This window comes from Otolemur garnettii, unplaced genomic scaffold (genome assembly GCF_000181295.1).
Source record: "Otolemur garnettii isolate 467f Iridium unplaced genomic scaffold, OtoGar3 scaffold00046, whole genome shotgun sequence".
NCBI classification, from domain to species: domain Eukaryota; kingdom Metazoa; phylum Chordata; class Mammalia; order Primates; family Galagidae; genus Otolemur; species Otolemur garnettii.
Genome location: NW_003852441.1, coordinates 5,547,389 through 5,560,747, shown reverse-complemented (window position 1 = coordinate 5,560,747; position 13,359 = coordinate 5,547,389).

Sequence of the window (13,359 nt, the reverse complement as noted above, 5' to 3'; positions counted from 1 at the left end):
GATTGCTTGATCTCAGGAATTCAAGACCAGCCTGAGTAAGAGCGAGACCTTGTCTCTACTAAAAATAGAAAAATTAGCTGGAAGTTATGGCAGGTGCCTGTAGTCCCAACTATTCAGGAGGCTGAGGCAGGAGGATCGCTTGAACTCAGGAATTTTGAGGTTGCTGTGAGCTAGGCTGAGCCACAGAACTCTAGTCAGGGCAACCGAAAGAGACTCAGTCTCAAAAAACAAAAAGAAGAGGACTTTCAACATGAATAGGCCCCCATCAGAATTGCCTTCTTTATATCTCAGTTTAACAGTGTTTTAGCTCTATGTTTTTCTACTCTAGGTTCAAGAATGTCTTTCCTTCACCAATGAGCCAAGAAGTGAGGGTAGAGAGTGAGGGACGGAACACAGGGAAGACTAAAAAGGAAGGATACTAGTTGTCAAAGCATGAGGAAATGCTCTTCCAATGAGCCCAAGACATCAAGAAACTAGTGTAGTGGAGAAAGGGTGGGAATCATGGGAGTCAGGAGGCCACACATGTATGTGGACAGTGACCAGACTTGGGATTGGGCCATATAAGCTCTGAGTTCTTCTCTTTTGAGGTATGTCAATATTTAACCATGTGTAGGAGGGAAGGAAGGGAGGGCCTATAGTTAGAAGCATCAGTGTTGGGACAAGATGAAAAATGGATGCATCAACAGGGGCACAAGAAAGGGCAAAGAAAAGAATAAGGCACTTCAGAGCCATGTGTGGGATGTGTGTGCATGTGTGTGACCTGAGCAGGCTGGAAGAGAGAGAAGAAAGGAGGAATGTTTTAAAGAAAGAGTCAAGTCCACACTGTACCCTAGAAGTGCATTAATGTACATAGTTACCGTTCAATAAAAAAAAAAAAAGAAAGAGTCAAGTTGGGTAAGCTAGGGAGACATGGTGTGTGGGAGAGGAAAGTTTTATAAAGATATGTCTTCCAAGCAAGAGTAATAATAAGATCAAATCTGATTAAAAAGAATTGAGGAAAAGAAAAAATATGATGGCGATGTTTTTCAGAAATTAGTAAGTTAAATCAAATAGTCACAGTTTTATTTAGAAGCAAGGAGTTTGATGATAACTTCAGATGAGCACAGAAAGTATTCTTATTTTTCAAGAAAATATCCAAAGGTTAAGAGTGTCAGAAATTCCAGTTCTTTAACTCACAAGGAGAAAAGACAAAGTTTTGTTTTGCATAGGAATTAAAAGTCACCTTGGACTGGTTAAGGAAGATATTTTGTGAAGGTTTACCAGTGTCAGAAAAGGCAGCAGGTTAAGTCCTGGCTTTTTATTGGCAGAGCATGGGTATTGAAAAGCTCCGTGCTTGTGTCAGAATGGGGCAGGAGGAGAGGAACTTGCCAACAGATGTAACTTAGGGTGAAAGATGGCCTTAGAAACACAGATCGTATTTCAGACCCCTCATTCTCCAATGAGAAAACATGTGTCAGAAAAACTCTAGGGTGGCCTACACTCTTGGTGTACATGTTTGTGTGTAATCTCCTCTTCCTGAGTGTGGACAAGTCTTGTTTCTAATGAGTAGAATATGGCAAAAGTCATGAAATGACAGTCCCATGATTATGGTACATAACAGAAGAGTCATCTTGCAGCAGACTCACTCTAGCAACTCTCCTTACTGACTTGAAACAAGCAGGAATGTTGAGGAAGTCTATGTGGTAGGGAACAGTAGGTGGCCCTGAGGAACCACATGTAGCCTCTAGTTGCTGAGAGGAGCTTCTAAAAGTTGAAGTGGATTTCATCCCACAGCAAGGACTAGGTCCTCAGATCTAAAACTTTAACAGAATGAATTCTGCCAGTACTTTGAATGAACTTAGAAGCAGATTCTTCCCCAGATGAACCTCCAAATGAGAATGCCACCTGATAGAATGCATATTTATGAGCGTCTAATCAGAAGACCCAGCTAAGCTGTTCTTCATCTCCTGACCCACAGCAACTATGAAATAATAAATTTTGAATATTTGTCCTGCAGTAACAGATAACACTAATATAAGACCCCTATAGGAGAAATAATTTTTATGGTCAATTCACTAAGTGAATACTTATTTCATATCCTATGGATTTTTAGACTGCTGTGGATTGAATTGTGTCTCTTAAAAAGACACATTGAAATCCTAACTCCAGGTTACATGTGAATGTGAATTTAATGGAAAATAGGGTTTTTCAGATGGAATGAAGCTAAGATGATATCAGACTGGCTTAACGTGGGTTCGGTTTTAGACTTCCAGCCTCCTGAATTATGGGAGAATAAAGTTCTCTTGTTTTAAGTCACCTAGTTTATAGTAATTTATTGGGGCAGTCCTAAAAATCCAATATAAATACCTTGAAAATTAAGCTTAGGATCTCAAGTTCACAAGGCTCCTAAATCTGAGTTCTTTAAGTTAATGAGATACTGGGACAAAGTTAGAGATGTTCAAGGCAAAATGATAATAGTGGAGAATTGAAGACAGAGAATCTGTGTGTGCATGTGTGTGTGTATCTGTGTGTGTTCACAGGCATGTGCTCCTACAAGCTACATAATATCAATCATAATAATGGCCAGGTAGTAGGCAAGGTTTACTGCTACATATTAAGTGGAAGAAATGTCCTGCTTTTGTCATGGAAATAGTGCGAGGCATTGTGACAATCCTATTCTTCTTGAAACATCCTCTATTACTCTGTAAGAATAAAACACATCTTTCAAAAATCTACTTCCAGAAATCAACAAAAAAGATAAAATGGAATTATAAAATATATTCAATTAATCTGTGGGGGGGGGAAAATAAGCAAGGGAATAAAGAACATATGGGTTGAAAACAAAGATCAAGATAAACGATTTAAAACTGTATTAACAATCACATTAAATGTAAATGGTCTAAATACCTCAATTAAAATGCAGAGGTGACCATAGTGGATGTAAAAAGTAAGACTCAATTATATATTGGTTACAAGAAAAGTACTTGAAATATAGGGACAGAAGTAGGTTAAAAGTGAAAGAACAAATAGAAAGTAAAAAGATAAAACTTGAATGCTTAAATTAATACCACGCAAAACATATTTATGAGCAAATATTACCAGCAATAAAGAAAATTCTTTTATAATTACAAAGAGATCAATGCATCAAAAGAACATAGCAGTCCTAACTGTATGTGTAAATAATGACAGAACCTCAATATACTTGAAACAAAACATAATGGGACTCTAAGAAGAAATAAGAAACTTCTTAGAGTGCTGGATATGTTCATTATCTTGATTTAGGTAATAGTTTCATGTATTTTTACATGTATAGAAACTTATCAAACTATGTGCTTTATATACATTCTGTTTAATAGATTCAATTATTTGTCAATAGAGCTAAAAGTATAATGAGAATCTGAGAAAATAAAATGAGTCAAAAATGTAATAAACTACTATCAATTTTTGCTTTATCAGAGAACAAAAAATACTGTCCATATCTTACTTTTGGACCAAATAAATTTAGTTGTGATTTATTTTCAGGAAATAAAAGAATACATGCAAGTCTAAAATTTTGATAAATTTCATTTTAAAGAGCACAAGACTAATATTCTGAATTAATGTTCACTCTGTCAGTAATATGAATATCCTCATGTTCTATAAATAAGTATCAATTAAAGGCAGCAGTTGTCCCTCCCTTGTAAGAAATGTTGGCTTTTATTAAATAAAATATAAAACACAAACAAAATTATTTTTTAAAACAGAAATAACATTGAAGGAGAAATGCTCAATATAAAATATGTGAAGACAGTTGTTTTAAATTCTTTAAACTTTATCACAGAAAATATACACATTCCATGTGACATAGAGACAGGTAACCTGATGTAACAATGCAATTAATAAACATTTTTAAATAAAATTTTCCCATTTTATGCTTAAATTTTGAACTTATTGTCTACATTTTTCTGATAATTTTATTATAGTAAATTTACCTTTACTATATTAAACAGTTTCCAACTTAAATTATTAGAGTTAAAAATAAACAACAGAATTGAAAAAATGCTCAGAGAAACATGTTGAATGAAAAACCACTCTCCAGCTTTTGTAAGAAGCAATCGAGAACTATGGACATAAAACAGAAGAAGAAATTATACTATTTCCTATGAGAAAGAAACTGACAAATTATTTCAGGCAGAAAATTAGGGATGCTAAAAATATTTCAAAGATTCAAAGCACATAAAAGCTACCTTTTAGATGAGTCAGACCCAGAAAAATATATCAGAGGAGCTTTGAAAGCCTCTTCTTTATATATTAGTAATCATCAAATAGGGCTCCAAACTTGGAACTTCAAATAGAGTACCTGCTTAATATAGCATGTATGTAATTTCTACTTCAACCAATATGAGAAAACAGATTGCATCACATTAACAACTAACCCCCCAAATGGTCTTCTTTTAGTTTCCTTTCCACTACAGTGGGAAGAAAATAAACAAAAATATACAGTTGAATTAACTGAACCAAACCATCAAGGGAAACCACTAATTTGCTTGTTTATTAGAAAATCTTAATTTATTTGCAAAAAGCCCCAGGAAGCCCAGACTTACCTTTGAAAAATGACAACTTTTAATTTAAGAAAAAACAGGGAATCTAAAGCTGGTTAACCTATTTGATTGATATATAAAATGCTAATGGTCTAAGTCTATAAAGCTAGGAGCCTTGTAAAGCTTTATTTCATAGCAAATGCTTCATATTTCATGGCAAATATCTTCCTCTTGTGACACTGCTAGTAAAGACTATTTTCATCATGTAGAGATTTTGCAATTATAAGCATGAATTAATTCCATGACCTCAAAACATTCTGATAAACAAAGCATTCCAATTTGTTTAACCTAGTTGTTAAGCGTGAACAACACCCTTGTATATATATGTCATCTCTCATTGGCCTTTTCTCCTATAGCTTATCAATTTAAATTGTATCAGTAAACTATATGTGAAATGTCATGTCATCTTTTTTCCTCTTCTAACAAAAATATAAAATGTAAATGTAAATTTTTTCTATACTAGAAGATTGCAGAAGTGTGGTGTGGCATAAATGTGCAACGTGGCATAAATTCTCAATCTCCCAGGTCACTGTAATGTTTCAAATAAAGAACATAGTCTGCTATGTTGTTACCAGGGTATTACTAAGAAAGTATCATTTGATTGGGAGTGATCACTGACCCAAATGGAAATGTCCACCTTCAGGGACACTGAGTGCTAAAAAAAATTAAAACAGACTGCCTACAAAAGAACACTGCAGTGTTCTACAAAACTGTTACGTGTCATCACTAGCATTCACCAAGAAGGCAGTCTGATGAACCTTGCATTTACACTAGTTGTGGAGCTGGTAGGAACCTCTGAAAAATCTTTTAATCTATTCCTTGATGAGCAAACTGAGAACCCCCAAGGATTTATTCAAGGTCGCAAGATAGAGTTAGTCATGAGCAAAACCTGAAGTCCTGAGGCCATTAGGGGCTGTGCCTTACGGATTCTCATAGCCCTGCAACGGGCTCTCTATCAAGTATCCCTAAGCTTTGTTTTCTGTTAGATGATTTGCAATGGGGAAGTCCAGGTGGTCTTCTGAAAAAGAGAGAGAGATCAGTAAAAAATGAGGAAACAAGACTCCATCAGTGGGCTCTATAAACAGAATGTTTGTACTTTCCACACCCCCTTCCAAATTCACATATTAAAACCTCATCCCCAATGTCATCGTATTTGGAGGCAGAGCCTCTGCGAGGTGATTAGGTCATGGGGGCAGAGCCCTCAGGAATGGGATTAGAGCCCTTCTGAAAGAGACTCATCTTGCCATATAAGGACACAGCAGGAAAGCTGTCCCTGAACCAGGAAGTGTGCCTTCTCCAGATAAGGACTCTATTGGTATCTTGACCTTGGACTTCCCAGCCTCCAGAACTGTGACACATAAATTTCTGTTGTTTGTAAACCACGTAGTTTATGGTATTCTGTTGTAGAAGCCCAAACAGACTAAGATAAATTACTCATCTCTTCCTCTAGTTTCTACTTTGCTGTTAGAGAAGTTTAGAATGTAGAAACTTTCGGTGTATATTTGAGTATACTTTTAATTTCAAGGTAAAATATCATAAAATGTAATACAATCTTCTCAAATTGCATAATCTTTGTGCAAAGAGGTCTGGAAGCATATAGGAAAATAGGAAGTATCTGTACACAAACATTTTCATATATACTACACTTTCTACAACCAAGAAAGGAAACTAAAACAACACTCCTAAATAATGACCAATATTAAAGCTGAAATATGTCCCGTTTACTGTGTGCCAGGCTTTGAGATAAACATTTCAACAATGATTTAATCCTCATAGGATTGTGAAGTGCTATGATCACTATCCCTCCTCTACCAATTAGCAAACTGAGGCACAGAGAGATTAAGTATTGTTCCCAGAGTCACACAAGTAGGAATGGACGAATCTAGAATTTAAACTGAAAGCCTAAGCTTTTAACTAATAATCCACACTGATTGTCCATGAGAAAAAAAAAAAAAAAAAAACCTGTTAAAATATAGGTTTGGAAGGGCCTAAGAAGGGTGCCTGGCAATTTGTGAGTTATAATAACATGTGTAGCTTCCCACATCACCATGGGTTTAAGCCCATGCTGATCAGTTTTATCCAACACTATCAGCTAAAATTAAAGTGCATCACTTTCAACTGGGGCAGTTATAACAATGTCCCATTGCAGTGGTTTGTCATGTTTTTTACAGACCCATAAGCCACCCTTCATCAACTTAAAGCCATAAGCTAGGCACAAACAATAAAAATGAGGAAGAAGAACCCTGAAATTAACAGCAGAGCTGGGGGTGTGGGAGGTGTGGAATGCATTAATGAAGGAGTGAACAGGGAAGAGCTCCCATCCTATTGTTGTGGCAAATTTATCTGCAAGAATCATACAAGTACAAGTGGGTACGGGTTTCATGGGCCTGATGGTCTGACAATTTTAGAGGTTTCTTTAAAATAATAATACCATGGCTGGGCACAGTAGCTCACACCTATGATCTTAGCTCTCTGGGAGGCCAAGTGGGGAGGATTGCTGGAGCTCAGGAGTTTGAGATTAGTCTGAGCACAAGAAAACAGAAAAATTAGCCATGTGTTGTGGTAGGTGCCTGTGGCAGCTAGTTGGGAGGCTGAGACAAGGGGATCGCTTGAGCCCAAGAGTTTGAGGTTGCTGTGAGCTATGACATCACAGCACTCAACCCAGGGTGATAGAGTGAGACAATGTCTAATAATAATAATAATAATAGTAATAATATAGAAGTAGAATGATGACACTATCTAACACTGGGTAAAGTTCCCTGAAGGACTTGGTAGCAGTGAGAGATCTGAGGCTTGAGCTTTATTCTATTCATAGTGAGTGATGAACCCGCAACTTGGCTGGGCAGGAAAAGGTAGAAGAAGCTTTTGCTGTCCAGGTGCTCCATGGGGACCAGAGATTTCTTCAAGCAAATGTCCCAGGAAGAGCAACAGCCACCCAGGGACTATCCATTAAATTGGGAAGAATCAAAAATGCAAAAGCTACCATTCAAATTCCTATAAGGAATATGTTCAGATGAGAAGAGAACATGGATCTGTCTTAGAAAACGTATGAAGAAAAGAATGGCTGTATTATCATACCCTCTTCTCCAATGGCTACGGCCCTTGGGTCAATTTCTTTATAACTGGGCTCCCTTTGGCTTTCAAAGGGGCCAGTAAGGAGATCGCTAAGATGATAAAATCAATAGAGAGGGCTACGGAGCTTGGGTGGATTGAATTAGAAGACTCCTGTCCAATCTCCTGACCGCTGGCCTGGGTAGATGAAAGGGGGTGGGGCTGTAGGTATCAGAGGTGTGGTCAAAGTGACAGGTGTGAGCAGACCCGATGCTGGAGGAACTGGGGGAAGCTGGAAAGGTGAAAACCCAGTGACAGAGGTAGCAGGCAATGCTTAGGTACCAGGCAGGACTAGAAGATTGGGAGCTTGGATACAGGAAAACAAAATGAGCTGAATTATCAACTGTGAGCAAACATCAAGGCAGGTTGGGGCTTCTTCAGGGACTGTGGCTGCCTGTTTGAGATGGAGCCATTTGTATTCCCAGCAGAATACAGCATTAGATTCTGGCCACTGGGGTGATCCTGAATTTACTCCTGGTAACATTTTTTCTCACTTCCATGGCAGCAAAAACATATGCAGATCCTTTTGTTCATAGTGATACTTTTATTTCCTGAAAACAATGAACAAAGGCAGGATTTGCTTTTCACATGGCCACGCTCTTAAATAGGCTCACGTTAAACTGTGCTTTTCCCTTCAGGGGGAGGGAGATCCTGCAACAGTGTAAAGAAACACTGGGCTGTGTTTATGGGGGGGGGTTGACAAGACAGCCCAGAGTGTGTCTGTGACAAGGATGCTGGTGCCTGCTATGCGGCACCTGCCCGGTTATGGTTGGCAATCAAACACTGTCCTGGAGCGTTCATTCAAGGCCTGACGTAAGTTGGAGGGTCACTGGAGTGCTACATGCCATCAGAAAGTGTCCCTAGTGTGCAAAACAAAGATCGCGCAATACCTCAAGGACAGGTGGGATGGAACGTGGTCTCTAGGGAAGGCAGGCTGGTGCGAGTGTGTGCGCGTGCGCGCGCTCCCTGGATCAAGGCAGTGGCTGTGTGCTCCCTGAGATGAGAAGGAAAAGGCTGGGTGGGTTCCAGAGTCCAGAACTGCAAAGCCAGAGAGGCTGGCGACTCAGGACCTGTCCAGGTGAAGCCAGCTTTGGTTTTCAGGGGCGATGGGCAGGAGGGTTCCAAGGGACGAAAAATTGAGAGAAAGGCACAGGAAGCAGTTGGATAAAGTAGAGAAGCTGGTTCTGCTGTGGAAAGGGAAGCGGGATAAGGGGGACAGTAGCTTCATCTGAGGGTCTGCAGAGAGGGGAAAGGAGACAGGAGAGGCAAGGAGAATGGGAAACATGTGCTGTATTATTTTTAAAAATAAAACTGGACAAAAAAGGACCAGAGGAAAATTATGAGAAAAAAGAGCAGGCAGGAACAGAGATTCAGAGTTAAGGGATGGGAACAGAATAAATGGAATCGGTTTTCTTCAGACTTAGGACAGCCATTGCAAAAAAACAAAAATAAGGTATGGAACATAAGATGCAAAAACAAAAATAAAATGCTGATGAGGATGTAAAGAAATTGGAATCCTCCTGTGTCAACCAGAATGTAAAATGGAACAGCCACTTTGGACAAAAGCTTGGTGGGTCCTCAAAAAGCTGAGTGTGGAATTACTGTACTATCCAGCAATGCAACCCCTAGCTAGATTTGCAGAAGAACTGAAGTCAGAGACTGGAGCAGATGTTGTACACCTATGTTGATAGCAGGACAATTCACAACAGCCAGAAGGTGGAAGCAACTCACGGGTTCATCAGTGGAGGATTGGATAAACAGAACATGGTCTGTACAAACAGTGGGATATTATTCAGCCTTAAAAAGGAAGGAATTTTTGACCAAACTACAACATGGACATTACCTTAAAAGCATTCCTTCAGTTATAAAGGGACAAATGTTGCACGATCCTACTTCTACAAGGTACCGAGAGCAAAGACAGAAGGTGCAATGGTGGTTTCCAGGGGCTGGGTGGAGTAAGGAATGAGAATTAGTGTTCAGTGGGTACAGAGCTTCAGTCTGGGATGATAAAATCATCCTGGAAATTAATGCAGGTTATGCCTCTAGAACAATGTCGTGAATGTACTTGATGCAATGAATCATATGCTTAAGGTGACCAATCTTATGTTACACACATTTTAACAAAATTTTAAAAAGGATTCTTTTATTAAAAGAGAGCTCAAAAAATGACCCCGAAGCTAAGCAAATTCCCACAGTTCAAAGCTGGCTAGGTTTACTTGTAAGACAGAGCCCAGGACCACAGAGTAACAGATACTGATAGCCTTTTCTGGCATTCAATAATCTTCAGGGAAACCATCCACTCAGAAGGCATTTGTAGGGCTGACCAAGAGGCAAGCAGCACCCACCATTCCTGTTTCTAAATGGTTATTCTCCTGAATTCTTCAGGAGAAAGAATTCAAAAGATAAGGTTCTGCCTCCTTTTTTTGCAAAAGCAGAATATGGTGCAGGAGGCCGGACAAATGGTGACATGAAAGTTCATAGAAAATAGCAAATGTCAAAGGAAAAACATATTCTGTCTGGACCAGATCAAAGAGATGCTAAAAGTAATGATTTACACAAGAATGAATAACTTTCTTTATAGCTGTATTTTACTGTTCAAGGTGGGGGGTCATCTGCAAATTAAAGGGCCAAAAATGAATGGTTAAGATAGAGCTAGCCCTAATTTAGAAACTGGTGTTAAGGTCTTTCTCTCTCTCTCTCTCTCTCTCTTTACAGAACTATGTCAGAAGCCAAAAAGATATGGTCTTAGAATTTAGGAAGGACACACAACTAAAGGGCAGTTACCACTCCTCCAACATCAACAAGTGGGACTAAGTTATATAGGAAGAAAAAGCCTGGTAAACAGCTAGCACTGATTGTTGTCACTAACAGCAAATGGGCACCATGTTTGGTGGCCTCTGGGAAATAGGTAAAGTGATTGAATGATAATCATTTTAAGAGACAGAAAGAAAATAATTGTTAGTGACAGTATTTACCATAAAATGTTTCCAGACATGTCACAGTTGGAGACTGACAGAACAGTTGATCCTCTTCATTTTCTTTTAAATAAATGGGAAAATTAAGGTGTCGTGACACAGACTGATGGATGCAAGACTTCACCATTCATGGTCAAATAAAAACTACTCACCAGATTATCGACTCTGCAGGAGGTTTCATCATTAGCACACAGAAAGAGCTAATAAATCTAAAGAACACCATAAAAAAAGGTGAGATCAAGAAAATGTTGGTTTTTGTAAGCCATGGTTTCCCCTTTCAAGGTATATGTAAGTATGAAGTACGAGACTAGTCTAACAAATACAGTAGAACCTCCACCACCTCCCTACACTGACTACCTCCTTAAGTTGACCTAATTTTCATAGACTGGACATATACCACATGTACTCAATGGAAGTTCCCTGTGTTGACCACCTCTGTATGTTGACCCTTTGTTACAGTCTCTTGGGTGGTCAACTTACAGAGGCCCTACTGTATATAATCACATTATTTACCGGTCTGATGTGGACTCAAACTGTAAGTGGAATGAATTGAGTATAGCTGCTTAGAGAGCTGATAGAATATCAGGGAAGGGCAGTCCCATCACGGGTTTAGATACCTAGAAAATGGCATCGTAGCAACAGTATAAATAAGGGGCACAATAGGAAAAATGATGAAAATCAGGCCAGAAGAATTAGAACAAAAGTCCATTAAATAATGAAAACATCATGGGAATAAATAGAAGGGAACAAGCAGAGACCAGGCTGGTGAGGAACTTAGAGCAGGACACAAAGGAATGATGAGGGAAACAGACTGTGGGCATTGGTACCATGTGGGAGATTTGCAACTTAAGTTAGAAGACAGGATGAGGCTGATAAAAACAGATCTGCTTCCAGTTTCTCTGTGTGTTCATTATATATGGCTTGGGCTAGTAGAATTTATCATCCCGTTGATACAGAACTTTTTATTAATGGCCTCATCAAATAGCAGGGGCCAAAGAGTCTGAAATACAGCTCATTATTTATGGCTGGGTGGAAGAGGTGCTAGGTGTGTTCAATAAGGAATCACTTTACAGTTGGAAGCCAATACCCTGTGGGATTTTTGCATTTCAGTGGGTCAGAAGGGATAAGAAAGCTATGTCCACAAGAAAGTTTCAAATGCCATATGCTCAAAGACTAGTGGGGAGGGGATTTTTCTGGAAAGAGAACTTTTCCTATAGTGGAAAGGTACAATCTAAAAAAGACAAAGAAGATCAAAGAGGGTAGGATAAAGGCCAAGCACTTTGAAATGAAAAATAAGGTATAATTTGGGGGCCAGATGGCTACAAAAGGGAAAAACTACAACTAGAGGTCTTCTTGAAAAGAAAGGCAAAATACAAACAAAAAAGTGAGGTAACTTTTGACATAAAGGTTTTGATGCAGGAAAATATTCAAGGGTAAATAAAATAAAAATAAGGATGGAGGGAAAGATGCTGAAAGATTTTTGTAAGTGATTCATTTGAGAGGAAATGTGGAGTTTGTTAGAAGTAGGGGTTATAACAGACCATATAAACTTTCTTTTAATCTACAAAGAAAGAGAAAAAGAACAAAAAGCTGTTCAAACCTAAAGTAGGATATAAACATGCTTTGAATCATTCTAAATAAAAGTATTACTAGTATAGAATATTTAGTTGGAATTTTTATAATGAAGAACAACTGATGTGGGATTTAAGAGTAAGATCAAGTAATCTGAAATAAAAATTAGGTCTGACTATAAAGGCATCAGTTGATAGTACTTAATCAAAAACTCTTGTTCCCTCTGAAAAATGGCAGTGAAATAACTTATAAAGTTTCTTAGCTTCCTACTGTACTCTGGTTGACCAGCTGTTGCTGGCTTGAAATAAAGAAATCTGAGCTTAGATAAGCCTTTCTGGAAAAACAGGTGGGAAAAAAATGCTACTGCCCGGACCAGAGAGACAACCTTTCAGAAGTGAAAGGTCACACAGCTGCTCCTGGCTCTCCAGGTCAGTTGGTAAGGGGTGGGGCACTGGGAAGCTAGATAAGTGGCCTTCCACTAACACCTTCACCTCTCATCTGAGACGTGCCCTCATGCTTCCACATTCAATTTCATCCATCTGCCTTTGGGTCCTTTTTTCCTAATACAAATATGCTTGGGGAAAGTTAAATCTATTTAACCTTCACCTCCCCAAGTATCTACAGCAGATATTCAGACTGTTTCTCCTAGACCTGAGCTGAGAGCCTTTGCCCTAGGTGGATAGCAAGGTTTTTTTCCAGAAATCTAAAGTAAGAAATGGACATTACCATGGATAGTGCATTCAAAGAGAAGAAATGGCTTAGATCAGCAGAGGCGGGGATACCAAAGGTCACCGGTCACAGGCAGGACATGCAGAAGGCACCTGAAAGTGAGGGAAGCATAAAACCAGAAGGTGGGAGGGGAAGGACACATCACACCACTCTGCAATGAAGGCAAGCCCCAAGGTGCAGTGAGCACTCTGGGTTTGTTACAAAGTGACTTTGGAAGACACCTGGAGCACATGGACCTCAGTTGGCCAATGTCTGAAGCAGACAGCCAAGATCCCTGTTAGGAATAATCAAGGTGGGGACCAAGCTAGAAATCTAGTGCGGCACCGTGAATGAAGGGCACCATATCTCATCCTATCTGATCCTTCACATGCACCTAAAATATTGTGCTTAGACATTTGGAGATGAAAAGGAAA